Source organism: Chlamydotis macqueenii, chromosome 3 (genome assembly GCF_036417535.1).
Source record: "Chlamydotis macqueenii isolate bChlMac1 chromosome 3, bChlMac1.mat, whole genome shotgun sequence".
Taxonomy (NCBI): Eukaryota; Metazoa; Chordata; class Aves; order Otidiformes; family Otididae; genus Chlamydotis; species Chlamydotis macqueenii.
Window position 1 is genome coordinate 9,130,841 of NC_141558.1, and position 14,729 is coordinate 9,145,569.

The following is a 14,729-nucleotide window of genomic DNA, read 5'->3' on the forward strand; positions in this document are numbered from 1 at the left end:
CTTAATTTCACCTATTAAGTGTTCCTAGCTGTGCAGGGCAAGACAAGAAGATTCAGAGGCTTCTGCAGTGGAATGTGAACAATCTTTCATCATTAAATCATAGAATCATAGACTAGTTTGGGTTGGAAGGGACAATTAAAGGTCATCTAGTCCAATCTCTCCTACAAGGAGCAGGGACATCTCCAACCAGATCAGGTTGCTCCGAGCCCAGTCCAACCTGGCCTTGAGTGTTTCCAGGGATGAGGCATCAAGCACCTCTCTGGGCAACCTGTCCCAGTGTTCCACTGTCCTCATTCTAAAAAAATTCTTCCTTATTGTAAAAAATGTCTTCCTTATACTTAGTCTAAATCTACATCCTTCTAGTTTAAAACCATTACCCCTTGTCCCTTCACGACAGACCCTGCTAAAAAGTTTCTCCTCGTCTTTCTTATAAACTCACTTTAAGTATTGAAAGGCCACAATAAGGTGTCCCTGGAGTCTTCTCTTTTCCAGACTGAAGAACTCCAACTCTGTCAGCCCATGTTCATAGCAGAGGTGCTCCAGCCCTCTGTTCATTTTCACGGCCCTCCTCTGGACTATTTCCAGCTGGTCCCTCTTGTGGACCAGCTGTTCTTAGGTTGGACCAGCTGGTTTTATGTTGCTGTTTTTATGTTGGGGGCTCCAGAACTGCACACAGTAGTCCAGGTGGGGTCTCACCTGAGTGGAGTCGAGCGGCAGAATCACCTCCCTCGATCTGCTGGCCACACCTCCTTTGATGCAGCCCAGGATGCAGTTGGCTTTCTGGGCTGCAAGGGCACACTGCCAGCTCACGTTGAGCTTCTCACCCACCAGCACCCCCAAGTCCTTCTCCTCAGGGCTGCTCTCAATCCATTCTCTGCCCAGCCCGTATTTGTGCTTGGGATTGCCCTGACCCATGTGCAGGCCTCGTTGAACTTCATGAGGTTTGCATGAGCCCACCTCTCCAGCCTGTTAAGTTCCCTCTAGATGGTATCCTTTTCCTCCAACATGTCAACCACACCAAACAGCTTGGTGTCATTGGTGAACCTGCTAAGGATGCACTCTATCCCACTGTCTGTGTTGCTGACAAAGACATTAAACAGGGCTGTTCCCAATACTGACTGCTGAGGAACGTCACTTGTCACTGGTCTCCACATGGACATCGAGCCTTTGTCCACAACTCTTTGAGTGTGGCTATCCAGCCAATTCCTTATCCACTGACGGGTCCATTCATCAAATCCATGCCTCTCCATTTTAGAGATGAGAATGTCATGTGGGACAGTGTTAAATGCTTTGCACAAGTCCAGGTAGATGACATCCGTTGGTCATCCTATGTCCACCAATGCTGTAACTCCATCATAGAAGACCACCAAATTAGTCAGGCATTTTTTGCCTTTAACGAAGCTGCTACCTGAAATTGAAAATAACTCCCAAAACATACACGAAGCATGTTTAGAGAGGAGACATTTCTTTATTCTGAGCAATGTTCAAGGTGGAAGATTTCTACAAATCAAGCACACCTACCAGGGTTTTCAATTTATATTTATACATTAAAAGTTGAAATGTCACACCTTTTTAGTACATATGCATACCTATCTAATACATATTCATTACACTGAGTAAGCACCAATCACCTCCTTATTTTCCACATACCTTAGCATGGTTTCCAGGAGGATCTGCTCCACAATCTTGCCAGGCACAGAGGTGAGACTGACCAGTCTGTAGTTCCCCAGGCCTTCCTTGTTTTTCTTTTTAAAAATGATGGTTATGTTAGCCCTTTTCCAGTCAGTGGAGCCTCTCCAGACTGCCACAACTTCTCAAATACAATGCAAAGTGGCTTGGCAACTTCATCTGCCACTTCCCTCAGTACTCACAGATGCATGTCATCAGGTCCCATGGACCTGTACACCTTCAGGTTCCTTAGATGGTCTCGAACCTGCTTTTCTCCTACAGTGGTCAGTTCTTCATTCTCCTAGTCCCTACCTTTGCCTTCTGTGACTTCAGCAATGTGGCTAGAGCTGTTGCCAGTGAAGACCAAGGCAAAAACATCATTGATTACCTTGGCCTTCTTTATGTCCCTGGTAACCCAATTTCCTATTTCCTTCTGGAGAGGGCCCACATTCTCCCTGATCTTCCTTTTATCCCTGATGTAGCTATAAAAGATTTTCTTGTTGCCCTTGATGGCTCTCACCAGATTTAATTCTATGATCCATTTCAGCTGATGAGGTATATGCTGTAGTATATGCTACTGGTATACATGTCTGCACGACAATTTCTTTCATCCATTATACCATTTTGCTGGTCTTCATCTTTTAATTGCAAGTCTCCTTCCAAAGTCAGATCCTGAATTTGAATACTCTCATCAATTCAGAAACAGCCACAGACTTTGTCGTAACTATATCATTCTGCATGTTACTACCTAAGCTCAAGAAGATTTAAGTAAGAGTAATGTCACACAAGCTGGATATAATGTGCATTTCAGTACCTATCTTCTGTGTTAACTCTAGGAATACAAGGAAATAACCAGTGTGGAAAGCCAATCACTACTATAATCACATCTGATTTCCCTGTCAATTTAAGAGTGTGGCAGATATAAAGTAGCTGGCTACAAGCTGACATCCTCGAGCAGCCAGCTGAGACATCACCTACGATGTTTCAGGTACTGTAAAAATGTTATTTACACCAGAGAACTTTGTAGGACTTGTTTAATACTGGTACTGCTGGAGTTCAATGACAAAACTTTGTCAGCTGGTGTGACAGTTTAATGAAGATAAAGAGGACTTTAAAAGCTTGTACTACAAAGGAACATCCTATTTGGGGAAAATAATAAATGCATACCTTGCTTGGCTAGGAAACAGAGAAAAGATGAATCACTTCTCACTGTTGCAGGATGTCACAATGGCATTTTTGGCGAAACTCTCTTTGAAGGATGTCCTCACGAAACAGATCTTTTATTCTGATGTTCAGAGCAACAGAAAAATTCTGGAACAGTGGCAAGAAGTTGGAAACTCGGGGTCTAAATATAGGAGATTTAAATCCATAAGAAGAGATCTAAATAATAAGCAACTTGGTTATCTGAATTTTTCAGCAGAAGTAGTCATCAGAGGACCCTCTTTTGTCAGACTTTGTGGGAAAGAAGGTAAAAGATAGCCAAGAAAATCAACCATATAGGTATATTGAATTAATGAGAAGAAAACAGGATTTTAGCATACTGATATCCTTTTGTAGTAGTGAGGTGGGCACTTTTCTTGTTATTCAGTTTTACACAATCTGAGCCACGTAGGCTGTTCCTTTGTGTCATACAACACGTGTAGTGCAACCTCACTCTCTGAAACTTCTTGCTTCTTTTTTTTTCTCTCTCTGAATTTCTGCAAAACAAGTCACAAGGAAAATTGTTCCATACCTTTATCATTAACCAACACCTCTTACCATTTCACTCTCTGACAGAGACCTGCATGTTAGATTCACATTGTGCTTTAGCACAGTTCTCACTTGCAATGGCAGCATATGGGACTGTCAGGACAAATACTGTGCTTTACTGTTGAGTTCGGGCACTACTTACATGCCTCTTTACTGCACCAGCCACCCACGTCTAAGCCAGTATCCTGGCAAGTATCTTAAAGGTCTATAAGAGATGACAGAAGGATGTAGGATGGGGATTACCTGATTGCCTTCTATCTTAATATTCATTCATCGTTCTGGGTAATTTAAGACTGGCTTTTCTAGAGTCTAGAGTCTTGGTAACTCTATTAATGAGAAATACAGTCTTGGTAACTCTATTAATGAGAAATACAGTGTAACCTTGGATCCCAAATCATAGAAACATAGAATAGTTAGGGTTGTAAGGGACCTTTAAAGGTCATCTAGTCCAACTCCCCTGCAAGGTGGGCGGGGTTGGACTAGATGACCTTTAAAGGTCATCTAGAAAAAGAAGAAATATTTTCCCACTGTAAGTTTGAATAAGAGAATAATTCCTTTCTCCAACCACGAAACACAGTCTGGAAGCGTCACAATTGAGCTAAACCTATTACAAGATGACAACAAGTAGAAATTATCTTCACATTATGTTTTAGATAAATAGTTATATACTCTTCAGAGGTATGTTCCCTCAAATTTCTATCATGCTCTCTTATGAAAAACACCAGGAAAACAATGAGATGTTAACAGAGATGTGGCATTTAACAATATTGGTCTTTGGTCAAATGGAATTGAGTTCTCTGCATAACACTTCATAGGAAACTATTGATAGAACATGTAAGAGTTTTCTTCTACAGTAATAAATTGCTTATATGAATGAGTATTGTTTTTTTTTTATTAGACCTTACATTTATTTAGACTTTTTGAAAGAGTAATGAGTAACATCTGATAATAGAAATTAATGAGAGATCCCAAGCCATAGACCAAATGATGTCTACAACATCTGTAGTGCTCCCAATGCCACATGATTTTTATACAGCGCACTTTCATGTAAAAATACACATCATATTATTACTATACCTGTGTCATCATCGTATTATGCAAGTCCCAAAGAAATAAATAATGCAAGAGTTCCATTCATCATTAATGGAATTTGCTCACAAAAAAAAAAATACATAGTAAAAATATGTATAATGGTAGCTACTGCAAAAACATCTTACTAAACAAAGATTTTATCACACTCAACCCACCTTTAAGTAAATTACCCTTCAGTGTTACTCTTCATAGTACTGTAATTCCCAGACCAAAATGTATTTATCATAAAGGGACATTATCAACTTATCAATGGCATTCCACATTCAGTATTTTATGTGCTACTGAGATAAACCCCTCTAGCTTGCAGTGAACATCATATATATTATGCTTTCATCACGATGCTATGATGCTAGAAAGAAGAGCACTTTCACCAATATAATGCATTTTGCCTCTTGTTCTTACTGAGCTTACAGAAAAATTAGAAAAATGTAGCTAACTTTTTCTAGTGATCATTCCTAACATCAACCATTCAATCTCTCTTTCAGTGGTGGAATGTATTGAGTTGTGTTTGAGTTAGCCATTGCAAAGAAAATATCAAGTGCAGTTTCCATTACGCTTGCACTTCAAGAATGGGACTGGCATTCTCCCTTATTATTTTGGTAAACTAGGAGCTTTAAGAAAGATCACAGAGATCTGTTCACACTTTATGAAGAAAATAAAAACTTTTTTTTTTCATGTTCCTTTGTATATTTTTATTATTCTTCTCTGTATGGATTGTGCCACCTTGTCCCAGTCACATATAAGGACAGCATTAGACTCAGTTGTTTGTAAACACACAACAGAGACTTGTTGTCCAGCCTGTCTCCAGTCTAATCCTGGAATATACTGGATATGTTCTGTAATATGTCTGTACTCACGTAGCCCTTATTCCATGAGCTGAAACCAATAAATTACTTTCAGCAGGAAGGAAATTCCTAAATTTTCCTGTAACGTTTTTTTCTTATTTTTAACACACATGACTCTCAAAGTGACAGTCTGTAGAGCAAAAAGCACAAATTGACAAGATCTGCTACTTTCATTTCATTCTGCTCGGTGTTTATGTTCAGTCCTCTGATAATTGCTTTCTTAGTCTCATCTTTCCAGGCAAATTGACAAGCTCTCTGCGAGGTTTTGTTGGTGATTGTTTTTTTTTCTGGGTTTTTGGCTATATAAAGACTACCATTAAAAGAACTCACAAGTTGAACTCATGTCACCTAACTTTTGCCAGATTAGTTTTGTACATGCTGGCTACTTTGTCAGACTCCTTCACTAGCCAGTGGATGAAAATAGGTGACTTCAAGACATGAGTCCTCATATCCTCAGATGGGTTTCTGAAGACAAATTTACTTGTATTGCATGAAGATTTTTGATGAGTGGTTTACACCAGATAATAATTTTTAGCTGTCCACAAGTAAGTGGGATAAATCCCACCTTGTAATCTTAATCGAGGTTTCAGAAAATGCAAGCGCCAAAGTATATAACAGCATTTATATATAGCATTACTAATGCACTCTGCTGATCTGAGTCATGCTCAACTAATGACACAATCCTGACTTGTCCTCCCATCACCTAAATGAGTTATAGATAAATCAGTTAACTTGTATTTCTGAGAAACTGCTTCATGCAACTCCCTTACCGATTTTACTAACTTCTGAAGACAGTGTCTGGGCTGTCTTATGGTTCTGTTTTACACATATGAACTTTTTGGTCTTGCAACATCAATTAAAAAATCACTGAGGTCTAAATATTGCAAAATTAATCAGAACATAAAATTGAATAAATATTGGCTCATGAAGAGACAGATGCTGCTTTGTCAGATAATGTCCTTCATGAAGAGATGAATTACTGCATGTTTCTTCCTTCCAAAATTATTCTTATTATATTTGTCTTTCTTGCCAGTACCATTAATTTTAATTAAGAGAATTGTAAGGGCAAAAAGCAAGATGAAGGCCACAATAGTAGTGCTCTATCACTGTCATCCAAGCCAATGTATAGACCCAGTTGGGTATGCCCATTGGCCAAGAGAAATGATCAATATTTTTGGTCAGATATATTTTTTACTTGCAGAGAAAAATAATTCAGTATATACTGCTAACTAATGGAATGCAGCCAGCCCTTGCATTTTAGCAGGAAGTACCAGTCAGAAGCTTGAAGCAGAATGGATTTATCAAAGTCCACACCTAATGACAGGATAGAATTTGAATTTGTACTTTCTGTCTCAGTCTGCTCAGTGCCTGTCAAAGATATGCCAGACAGTTGAGAATGCCTGTGAAACATTAACTGGTTTTCTGTTCAAAAAGTACAATAGATTATACTATAGTTATTACTGATTTTGAAAATCTTGTCTGGAATTGAACAGCATGCTTAAAAAAAGGAAGAAAAAAAAAAAGACCAAACACATCACATTCTGGGAAAGAACTTAGTATAAAATGAGACACTCAGCCAAAAAAAAAAGTTTGCAAAGAGATGGATGTATTTTACACATTATCTCAGATCTTCAGCTGCAGAGCACCCTAGAGTCAGCAGAACTGTATCCATTTGTCCCGGTTTATGCATCTGATCCAATCTTCCCTTGGAAAGCACAGGGAGAGCGCAGACACTGTTGTTGAGATCAGCAGCAGCTTCGTACATCTAAGCAGCGTGCCAGTGGAGCCTCCCAGAAAGTTGCACGAGCACAATTAACAGATTGGGCTTGAAAATCACACTGTTTCTGTGATAAGTGCCCCTTCACAGGGTGCAAGCTGTTCCACATCTCCGAACCGTTTTGCTGCTTTTTCCTTTGCAAAGGGAGAATCCTCCACAGTGTGTGACTTAGTGGCAAACTGCCACTGCCAAATGTATGCAGCTATTTAATGCCTCACTGCTGAGATTTGGGATTTCTTGATGTTCATCTCAAATGTAAAATATATCTGAATTGTAATCTCAGAGAGGTTAAAGATTTCAGCAGGGGAAAAAACCGGTATTTTGTCATCCTATCATTTGAAATTGTTTTGTGTTTCACACTACAAAGTAAAAATATAAAGGGATCATCACCTAGTTGATAAACTGCCAATTTCCAGACAAACATTTTAACTGATTTACACCTGTTTTCCTCTAGGAAAAGCTACATTCTATGTGATGCATTTCTTCCCGAACTGATAAATGACAATGCTGCAAGTATCTTCATCCCAGTGTGAATTGACCCGGATTGTATAAGACCAAGTTTTTACATTAATTTGTGACCAAACATCTTCTAGAAACATTAAACTGCTAAGAGTCTAGTTCCAAAACTTTTACAAGATTCAGCTGGAGAGACAGTAATGGCCTTAACTATATACCTTAGATAAATGAACAATTACAGCATTAAACCACAGAAAAATATATTAAACATTTTCATTTTAGCATGTCTGTATTTGATTTAATCATAGATTAATGTCAAATAAGAGTCAGAAAGCATAGCTCAGTCATAATTTTTCATTTCATAGTCTTATCACCCCTGTGAACATCTCCAAAAGCTTTCCAAAATGTGAAACCAAAAAGACAGGAGTTAAAAGAAGTCTACGTACAGATTTTAAAAAAATTTCTTTAACTTATACATCTTAGGAAAGATACATGATGATGGAAATATACATTTGAGTTTGAAGGTAATTTTGTAAACCATGATCAATCAATCCTCAATGAAGAGTGATACATCTGGAAACCACTGGAAGATTCTTTTTCCAGTATGTAAGGACACTGAAATTGAAAATGAAGAATCAAAAGTAAGACATCTTCAGATACACAGCACTATGCTCCCTGTAACTCTCTTAAAGCTCCCTTACATGATGAGCAGCAAAACTACTGTCAATGGTTTCCTCTGTACTGTATCATGGTTCATGTGTACTCTCCATCTTTCTGCATATTTTTACAAGTTTTGGTGGACACATATGTCTTATTAATCAGATGATCCACAACTAGAGTACTGAGGATTATGATAATGCAAATAAATAATAATGATGATCGCACATGATGTGACCACATATATTTTTCAAGATATTTTATACACATTATGAGAAATGGTCTTCATCCATAAGCATTTAGCATCTCTAAGCATGATTTAAATGTAGAGTAATTAAGCATGTACCAGGCAGATTTTTAGGCTGTTTGACTTAGTAGAGTTACACGACTTGAGTACAGTTATATCAGAATATGTGTTGCACAAAGTAAAGATCAGGTCAGAAAAATTACAGTCTTTCAGAGCTACCTAGCTTGTATAGTACATGTGAAAGACTTAAAATTTGTCATGTGTTCTTATAATAACTTTTTCTTAACTGTATTGTTCCCAGACAAAAGCTACTTAAAGATGGAGATTAAATGCTCTTAATAGATATCAATAATTTAAGAGAAGGTATGATAAAGCATTATAGTGGTGTTGTAATGGTTTTTAGCTTGAAATACTACATGTCCAGGGAATTCAGTTAATATACCAGGGTACCTGACATCCAACCAGTGTGTATACTTTCTGTTTCCATAGTAGAGAGAAAAATTTTCATTTTCTTTTTATAATTGGCAATTTAAGGGATTTGATCCTAAATTGGATTTAACTAGATTTTAGAAAACAATAACCGTTTTAAAAAAATGTGTTTTTCCTGTCAGCATCAGAACAGGGAAGATTTTTCCTGTCAACATCAGGACAAGGAAGATTTTAAGTAATTAAAAGTGCATCTTGCTGTGGGATACATTAGGTTCATCTGAACTAGTTCAAGTATCTTGCCTAGAGATTATCTGTGTTGGGAATATCTCACTTGTGTAGCTGGGTAAATTCCTAGGGACATCTTAGTAGAACTGAATTAAGTATTCGAGGAAGAATCAGGCCAGAATTCAGAGTGAAAAAAAAAACCAAAACAACAACCAAAACTCAACAGATTTTCATCTTGCTCACTCATAGGAAGGACAAATTTTCATTTTAAGGCATTTGAGATCTGGTGCATGTCTACTTGAGCTTCCTCAGGCTACTGAGTCTCAAGGATGTGTTTTGCTAATGAAATTCAGCAAGGTACAGTTTAAATGCCTGTTGCTACTTCAGTACTCCTCAGGGACTGGAATTTGATATTGAGGAGGTGGGTAATGAAACTCTATGTACCTTTTAGGTTTTGTTACTAGTAGTATATGATTTGTCCCACTATATAGTTAATCAGCAAAAGTAGCTCCTATGAAACGAAAGCTTACAAGATTGGAGCTAGCTTTGGAATGCTAAACATTTTTGCCTTTCTGTCTGTAACCTGTAGATGATGATGATGATAACAGTAATAATAATAATAACAATAATAAAATTATTGTTATTTTAAGGTCTGGTTCAATGTTACGTGATTTTTATTATATTACTAAGGAAATACAATCTGTATAGTCTCTTATGGCTCGAAGGGGAAAAAAGTTTAGAAGATAGAGTTTTCAATGACTTTTTCATTTTTATACAACAAAATCAACACTTACTTCATCTTTCCATTGTATGGCAAAATTAACTTAAAACTGCAGCATTAATTTATAAAAAAAATGACCATCATAAGAAAGGCTTTAAAAATCACTGAAATATTTTGCTAATTAAAGGTCTTCTTTTGAGACACAGCTACACAACACATTTACTTTTTTACACAGAGAAGAGAAACAAGCACCTATACAAAAAGTTATGATAATTTATTCTCTTGATCAAGAAGACAGAAATGATTCACCTTATCAAGACAACATTGTTACTTTTTTAAAGGGGGTAACTGTCATCTGCGATGCTATACAGACACACAGACAAGGCCTTTTTATCTGCCTTGTGGATTAAAGGAGCACTGACGTGTAAGCTCTCCTTGAGTTTAGCCTGTGCACTTAAGCATCTGCTCAACTATGGATTCCAGGGAAGTTTCAGGGTATATTTGCTCCCTCCTCAACGGCTTTATCTCTCATGTCATTGACAATGCTCAGGGTTGACACTGAGTAAATAGTTTCGCTATGTGTTCATTCCTAGAAGGGCCCAAGGTTGCATGTCCCAGAAGCATTTGAGGTATATGATTACATGTATCAATCTCATCCTGCGGCATCACCACAGTTGCTGTCATTTTTCACCAGGGTTACAAGGTTGGAATGTGCTTCCTGATTCAGACCTCTGAGGGGGCAGTATGGAAATATATGGTTTACTACCCAGATTCACGATGCCTTGTTAAGTGTCATTGCATTGTACTCACGTTGAAGAAAATATTTGAAATAAATGTTGAATGAACTATGGTAAGATGAAGTCTCTTACAGGCTGAAGGTTTGGCTCTGTTATCAGGGCCATTGGTCAGTAATTTCAGCTGGTCATTTGTGGATTTGGTGGATTGATCCTTTTCAAACAATGCTTTCTTTATCAAAGACTTCTGTTAAAGAGAACAGAATGTTAGAGAAGATTTACTATACCAATATGCTAATCAATGTCCTTTACTGGTAAAGAATGAACATATCTTTAGCTTTGAGGGTAGATTTAGACTATACATAAGGAAGAAATCTTTTACAATGAGGATGGTGAAACATTGCCCAGTGAGGTGGTAGATGCCTCATCCTTGGAAACATTCAAAGCCAGGTTGGATGGGGCTCTGGGCAACCTGATCTGGTTGAAGATGTCCCTGCTTCTTGCAAGGGAGCTGAACCTTTAAAGGTGCCTTCCAACCCAAACTATTCTATGATTGTGTAATTCTATGCAAGGTCATAAAAGTCCCAATGTGTCTCCTCTAATGTTGATCTCATGTTGAACAGGAGTATTATTTATAGTTGCTGATCAGGATATGAAGAAAATATCCAGTTCAGCAACCATCTATAGATGTAAATAAAATTCTTGTGCTATGTAAGTGACCTTAAGATTATAACCAGAATTAATTCTTGAAGGAGAAATGTCGTTCTTTTGTTTGGATAAGAAGAATCTCCACACAAAATGAAGAATATTAAAAGATATTGCCTGTAAAGCACATTTGGGTCAATCATATGAATTTGCAAACTCCATTTCTTTCCATGCAGTTGCAAAAGTTGATTGTAATTAACCTCACATAGAATTAAAAACACGTTAGCAAAAGAGGAAAATCATAATCTTTACTGTCTATGTCATTTTGAGAGCATTTTTAAGTGCTCTCTCATTCCTAACTTCCTCTAGCAAAACAAAAGGAAAACCTATGACAGATATATTGTAATCTCAACTTTTTTTGTTAACTCTTGGTGCATTTTTGTAAAGAATTGCTTTCACAAAATTAATAACTGATTACAGCTGTAAAAAAAAAAGAAACTTTTTCATATACTCTCTTTTAAGGTACAAATGGGCTGATTTTTTAAAGATTTTTCTATCTATATCTCTGTCTTAGATGAAGAAGAAAGTTTCCTGTTCATACATCTTTCTAAGAGTGATCCTTCCTCAAAGGTGAAATTTCAGGGCACTCTGGATTTTGGAATTTGAGATCCCTTTTGTGGGTTAGGCCACATTAACACAGAGATGTTATTTTACATCTCATGAACACAGCTGGGCAGAAACCAACTGTATCTTACCATTATGGCTCCAGTTCTGTTTACTTCTTCATGACAATAATAAACACCTAATTTATATCTGAACATTTATACAGAGAATCAAAGCTTTCTAATCATGCTATGACCCACACACAAATACAGTACAGATATAGTATATCTTCAAATGACTCAAAGCATGTCTTTCTCTATTGACACTAGCTAATGATTTTTAGAGCATTTCATTGTCTAGAAGCAGAGGAAATTTTCAATTTTGTATAGAAATTTGTTCATCTAAGTACATTGGATTTTTATGAGAAAGTACAGATTCATTGCAACTAAATCTAAGAACTTGAGGGAAGTCTTTAATGATGAGATTCCTAAGTTTATGTCCAACTAAGTTAGTTCCAGACTTCTATAATCATCTTCCAAGATAATTTACCTTGTTTATTCAGGACTAACTAGGTCAGGTGCCTAATTTTTCAGATAGCTGCTGGTCAGCAAGCCTCAATTAAAAAAAAAAATACACATAATGAAATTGATTTTAAAACAGGTGAAAAAAAAACTTAAGTTTTTTTTTCTTCAGAGTTTTTTCCTTACCCTATTCTTTCTCTCTTAGATAGGGAAAATGTTGACTGGAGAACTCAGGAAAGTAAGAGGTATTTTCTGTGTGAAACTCCTATTTATTCTTCCTTCTCCTTTTTGCTAAATTAAAAACTTTTGATGAAAAACAGCATCAATCTAGAATATTTACAAGTGTCTTAAAATTTTCTATTTGAAACCAGTGAAGTACACAATCATCTTTGACAGCACTTTTGGAAGACATCACAATAATCTGTATGACATCCCCATTCTATCTTTGTTTTAACTATAATTCAATGATACATTAAGCCATTTCATTATTTTCACATTAACATTGATGTGATACAGCTATATTTTATCAATACATAAGCATCAACAATGGTACACCATGATTTGATTTGCAGTAGTCTTAAAGAACAAATGTGAAATTTACAATGGGTAACAAGTTAAGACAATATTGACTGTCATTATAGATTGACACGGATAAATATGGCAAATTAATATAAAAAAAATTGAGAAATATAATTCCTCCTTTTTTGGCAACACATTTATTGTCATCTAATAACACATACATTAAAAAGAGATTAATTAATCAAGTTTTACATTCTTCAGTTCTCCCAAAATTATGCAGAGCAGCAATTTTGATTGGAAGTGCTTTGATTTATAAAACACATCAAACATTTACCAATAAAAATGGAAGATTTACTACTGCCAATTATGTCACTAATAGTGTCTCCTTTACCTTATTAATCTTACTATACATGCCTCCAGCACAGGTAATCATGCATTTCTCTTGCATTTTTTAAAGGAACTTCAGAAAATGTTACACTTCTGTAATTGCTGGGGATTTTAATTGTGTGTTACAGAAAAATCTGGATAAATTGCAAAGCACTGACACTCCAATACCTTAAAGCAGGAAAATGCTGAAACATTTTATAACAGCAGATTGAAGTTAAATCAGCTACTGAAATGGAGTTAAAATGCTGTCAAAAGGAACCAACTATTTTTTGCTGACATCCACTATACTTATTTAAGAACTGATTATTTTCTAGCATTTCAAAATTTGAAATTAAGCATCTGACTTTTCCAATGAATCAATTTCTTGGTTCATGCATTAATATGACACTAGATTAAACATTTCCAACACAATTTTAGAAGAAGAAATTAATTTCATGTGGGCAAATGTGCATTCAGGTTTCTCCTACCTTTGCCTGTTGGTCCTGATAAAGATCTCCTTACAGAGTTATAACTGCTTGGAATAATTTTGTGAGTATTTATTTTGTGTTATATTAGGTCTCTTGCCCAGAGATGGAGAACTCATGTTTCAAGTCCGTATCTTGTACTGAAGCTGTGTCTGCTGACCTGTAGCTTTGCTGTTCTGGCCTGAGGGCTGTAAGAAAAAATAAATCCCATGATAAGAGCCAATATGAAGCAGTAGAGGCTGTTGAGATCAACTTGATGGATTGTTTTGGGAACTTACTGAAAAATTCTCCCAGGGCTAGTCTGCCACAGACTGAACTGTTTTGCTTTGCTAACTGTGAACTGCTTCCAGGGTAGGATGAGGAAGGCAAGATACTTCTATCTTAGTACAATTCCAATTCAGTAAAGGGTTGCTAATCATGTCGCCCAAGTTTAGGGGAGTGCTTTCTTCTACTCCTAAGACAGACACTTTCATTTGGTTGGCTGGATTAATCTCTACTGCTTATAAGGGGAATGTAGGCACATACACTTTAAATATCTAAAGTAAAATAAAATTAATCACACTCTAGATATCTGTGATGTAGACATCTACAACAGGGCTAGTTTCTTGGTATTCCTTTACAGTCAATGAAGAGAATAGGCACTTTTATGTGCAATCCATTTGATCTATTTTAGACATGTACTTTAGGACGAGATGAATTGCACACTAGAAACTCTCATTTCTTTCTATTGAATTTAAAGAGAGTCTAGGGCAACTAGTTCAGGTGCAGACATCTGCATTTACATTTAATTAAATGAATACTTCTGCAGTATGTCTGATACTTTTGAGAAATGTTGGGTGGACTTAAACATATGCTTTTAGCATTTTTATAACAAGGAATATTAGATTTACTATGTGTACGCAGACCATCTGTTTATCCATCAGCCCAGAGTTTCTTGCAACTGTTATTTTTACTTTATTTTTTTAAATGGAGAATATATACATATTTCTG